The sequence below is a fragment of the Nannospalax galili genome, unplaced genomic scaffold, assembly GCF_000622305.1.
Source record: "Nannospalax galili isolate Female #2095 unplaced genomic scaffold, S.galili_v1.0 scaffold207, whole genome shotgun sequence".
In the NCBI taxonomy this organism is placed as follows: Eukaryota; Metazoa; Chordata; class Mammalia; order Rodentia; family Spalacidae; genus Nannospalax; species Nannospalax galili.
In genome coordinates this window covers 6732548-6737992 of record NW_008358517.1, presented here as the reverse complement: position 1 = coordinate 6737992, position 5445 = coordinate 6732548, and positions in this window count along the sequence as shown.

Here is a 5445-nt window from a genome sequence, read left to right as displayed (position 1 = left end):
ATTAACATTAAAATAATGTATATGTGTATGTACATGTTTACAGATACATACGAGTGTATGCATCCATGTATATTGTCATGGCAGGGAGGCATGGTGGCTGGAGGTGGCTGGAGCAGGAGCAGCAGAAGCTAAGGTCTCACATCATCATGCAGGCACAGGACGCAAGAGACCAACTGGAGATTTGGCAAAGCTTAAGAACTCTGTAAGCCCACTCCCAGTGATGTGCTTCCTCCAGGATAGCCACACCTTCTAAAACCTCCCAAAACAGCGCCATCATCTGGGGACAAAATGTCCAAACACTTGGAGCCTATGGGGGACATTTTCATTCAAACCACCACATATGTATATGTATATATACATACACAGACAACCACTCCTTTGCAATATTTTACAGTTTCTTTTATATCTGTAGATTTTTTGCTCCTGTTGAATTTGCCAGCTTAATAGGTTTTATTTAAATAAAAGAAGGTAAATTATATAAATTCAGGCAACTGTAGAACAATTTTTGAGCTGTCACAAGAATATTAGGCTGTAATGTAGTTGGTGTCTGAATCTGATAATTGGCTGAATCATACCCCAGATGCAGAATGATCTGTGTCCTCATCCCCAAACCCATGAAGACATTGGGGTAAATGGCAAGGGAGAATTCAAGTACAGGTAGAACTAAGGAACAGATTGACCTTGAAGGAGGTGAGTTCAGACTCTCCAGGTGGTCCACTGTGATTGAAAGGGCCCTTAAAGGTGGAAGAGAGAACCAGAAGTTTCTCTATCAGAGGTGGCTGTGAAGGACAGAAGGACAGAGAAAAATGTACCATTGTTGGCTTTGAAAGTGGAGAAAGAGGCCACAAGCCAAGCAGTGCTGGAGGCCTCTAGAAGTTAGAAAATGCTCTGTCAGTACATTACTTTTGGGCCACTGACATCTCGGTCAGATAAACCTCTAACCTCTTACCATTATAGGGGAATAGGTTTGAATTTAAGCCTGTTTTAAAACATGTTGCAGCAGCAACAGAAAACTATAATTCTCAGCCTAATTTTTGGTCATCTTTATTTTAGATGCACTTTCTTAGTTCATTTTGATAATCTTCATGTTGAAGTCACTTTGCTCATCTATTTTGAGTTTTAATAAATACAAAATAATTTTTTAAATCCTGTTATTGACAAACCACTTGAAAGTCACCAGCCCTTTTTTTTTTTGGTCTTTTCCCTTTATTTTCTGGTACATTTTCTTCTTTTTTTAGTTGACAAAGATTTTTAAATATTTGTATTGATTTGAGATTTCATGCAATATATTTTGATAATATTCAGCCCCCCCGCACATTACTGCACGCTCCAACTTCATGTCCTTTATTAATTTATTATTTGTCTTTTTTTTTTCTTAAAGGACTATCAAGTATAATCAGTGTTTCCTAAATGCTCTTAGCACAAATCCCTTCTTAACAAGTAAGTGGCTGATCTAAGAAGTGTTTGATACCAACATTCTCTACATGATTGTGTTATTTCTTCAGAAAGGCGTATCAAATGCCGTGGCAACTAATGTGTGTGTTCTTTTGCAAGGGAGATGATTGTTATACTACACCACCACAATAAAAATATCTTAAGGAGAGATGGCTCAGCAGTTAAGAGCACTGACTGCTCTTGCAGAGGACCCAGGTCTATCCCCAGCACCGATACGGCAGCTGTGAACTGTCCTTAACTCCAGTTCCACGGGAATCTGAAGCCCTTTTCTGATCTCCGCGGCATTGCATGACACGGGTGCACTCACATACATGCAGGCAATACACTTGTACACATAAAATAAAAATAATAAAATATTTAAATCTTAAGGAGGGGGAAGATTGATTTTGGCTCATGGATTCAGTTTTCAATCCACAGTTTTTGGCACTATTCATTATGGACCCAAGGTGAGAAGACATCACAGTGCAGAGGCAGCTTGTGAAGAAACTACTCACCTTATGGTGGACAGGAAGTAGAGAGAGGAGACTAGAGACTAGGTATTACCTTCAAGGCATGCCTGCAGTAGCCAACTTCCTACAGGTAGGCCCTATCTCTAAATGTTTTTTTTTTTAAATATTATTTTATTATTGTTATTCTATGTGTATGAGTGTATTGCCTGCATGTATGTAAGTGCACCTGTGTCATGCAATGCCTGCTGAGGCCAGAAAAGAGCATCGAATACAGACAGTTGTTAGCTGCCATGAGAGTGCTAGGAACTCATCCTAGGTCCTCTTCATGAGCATCCAGTGCTCTTAACCACTGAGCCACCTCTCCAGCCCCTACCTCTAAAGTTTTGACCACCCTCCAAAACACCTCCTGGAGGCCAAGCATCCATTGCATGAGTCTACAGTAGACATTTCATAATCAAGACATAACTGCTTATTTATTTTTAAAACAATAGTTTTGGGACTGGAGAGGTGGCTCAGTGGTTAAGAGCACTGACTACTCTTCAGAGGACCTGGATTCAGTTCCCAGCACCCACATGGCAGATAACAACTGTCTATAACACCAGTTCCAGGGGAATCCAATACCCTCTTCTGACTTCCTCGAGCATTGCATGACACATGAAGGCAATACACTCATACACATAAAACAAAAATAATCTTTTAAAAAATATTTGTATTGATTCTTTGATAACTACCCCCCCCCACACCTTCATGTCCTCTATTATTATTTGTCTTTTATTTTTAAAGCCCTATCAAGTCTAATCTGTGTTTCCTAAATGCTCTTGGGTGTGATTCTGTCCCTTGGTGTCTGGTCAACCTACAAGGCATCATCAGTAAGAAAAGCAGGATCTCCCTCTCCCAGCATCTGTCAATTACCAACAGATACTCAGCTAGGGCTGGGGCTTTCTACCCACCTCCTCCATTTGTGCTGGGCCCCTGTCTGGCTTGGGCTTGTACATGTCTTGTGCATGCTGTCATAAATGCTGGTGGGTTCATATGTACACCTACCCTGTGGTGTTCAGACATCATAAAATAATAATATTTAAGTAGTGGCATCCAAACAAGGTTTGTAGGGAGGAGATATTGAACGTTGGATTTTGGGAGGCTTGTTTTTACTTAGTTGTATAATGAATATAACACATTAAATAGCCAAAAAGAGCTGCATATAACAACCATTTTAGAGACCAATAGTAAATTAAAGGTAAATCACCTCTGGGATGCCAACATTTAAGCATCCTCCTAAACTTACATGTTTCAAATGATAAGAGAACTATAGTAATTTTTTTTTAATTTTAGAGAGTGTTTCTTAAATTTAGGCCATATATGCCCATCATTAGGGGAGGTAGGAATATTCTTACAAGATTGACTATAAGATTTGATTTGATTTTCTAATTACGTGTTTGTGTGCATGTGTCTGTGTGTGGGTAGGTGAACATAACTGCAGGTGACTTCAGAGGCCAGAGGCATCCGATCCCTCTAGATCCGTAATTATAGGCAGTTGGGAGCCACCTGACATGAGTGCCAGAAACCAAACCTGGATCTTCTGCAAGAGTACTATGAGCTCTTTAACTGCCAAACCATCTTTCCAGCCTGACTGACTTAGTAATTGTGCGGAATACACATAATAATATTTATCATCTTAACCATTTTAAGTGTGCCATTCAGTGGCATGAAGTATATCCATGTTATCAACCATCTCCACTATCTAGCAGAACCCTTTTCCTCTACAAGGTGACTTTTTCCTTAGGAAGCAAGTTTAATTCCCCATTCAGAACCTGGATTTCTTTTACTATTCACACTTTTTATGATGTCTTTCTGATGAGCTCTGTTTTTTTTTTTTTTTTTTTTTTTGGCTCAAAAGATCCTCAATCAAGTGGCTAGAGAGGTGGCTCAGCTTTTAAGAGCACTTGCTACTTTTGCAGAGGATGAGAGTTTGATCCCAGCATCCACGTTGGGTGACTTAAAACCACCTGTAACTCCAGATCCAGGGGATCCAACACCTTCTCCTTCTGGCATCTTCAGACACCAGCACACACACACACACACACACACACACACACACACGAATGAATAAATAAATAAATAAATAATAAATAAATAAATAAAACCTTTAAAAAAGATACTCAGTTGCTGCTTCCCTGGGCCTGCACAACCCGCCAGACTCTCTCCTGAGTAAGTCCATCGCGCCCTCCATGCCTTAACTCCCCCAGCCTCATTCACCCATCTCCCCCACCACTCTCTCCTCCTAGCCTGGGTGCTGTCCCATTCCTTGTCTTGGTGCCCCAAACACCAGGGGAACCACCACTACTTCCTGATCTTTTGCATCCAGACCAACACAGTTCCTTCTCAGGGTCCCCAGGAGCCCTCTGGGCCTGGTCCTGCCATCACCTCCCTCTGCTTCCCAGGGCTGCACAACCCACCAACCTCTTTCTTGGACACCTAGGTTGACCTCTCAGCTTCCTGAGCCCTTGCATCCAGACTAGCCCAGTTCCTCCCTGCAGTCCCCAGGAGCTCTTGGAGCCCCTTCCCACCCCCATTTCCTTTTGCATCTCTGGGTGGCATGGCCACCACCTGCCCGAGACCAGCATCTTTCCTGGGTCCTGCTCCCAGGCCAGTCCAATCCCCAAATTCCTGAGGACAACATCTTTCCTGGAGGGATCCAGACCTTAGGAGAAAGCCTGAGAGCATCTGATCCTCATCTGACTTGGGCCTCTGTGGGAACTCCTGAAGACAAAAATAATCTGGCCACTCTAAAATAAAATCAAAAGAGAGAACCTGAAGCTTAGACGAACCAGCTTTTCATGCCCAAAAAGTAAGCCACAAAGGCACATAAAGTTTACAAAAAGAAGCAGACCTAAACTTGAAGTCTTGAGTCTCACACAAGAATCAGAAACTACAAAAGAAATTCACATGCCAAAATCACAGAGAAAAAAATAACATGAAAAAAAATAACATATGTTCTCCAAATATCAATAGTCCTCTAGAGGAGTACAATGAGAACGCCCTACAGATAATGCAGGACGTGGAACTTAAAAGAACAATTATAAACATGATAAAAGAAGTCAGTGAACTTAAAGAACACACAAACAAATCAAAGAACCAAAGGAAGATAGGGATAAACTTCTGAATGAATTCAGAATAGAGCTAGAAATATTGAAGACTACTCAGGCTGAAATGAAGGAAGTGAAACACTCAGTAAGCCAATTAGAAATGACAGGAGAAAGCTTCACCAATAGGATAAATGAAATGGAAAACAGAATATCAAGACTGGAAGATGAAGGAGCCAAATGAGACCACTCAAGGAAAGATTATGAAAAATTTAAGAAAGCACAAGAATGCAATATGCAGGAATTGTGTGACACCATAAAAAGACCAAACTGATGAATGATAGGCATACCGGAAGGAGAAGAATCTCAAGCTAATGATATGGACCAGATCTTCAACAGGACTGTAGAGGAAAATTTCCCAAAATTAAAGAAAGACATCCCCATACAAATACAAGAAG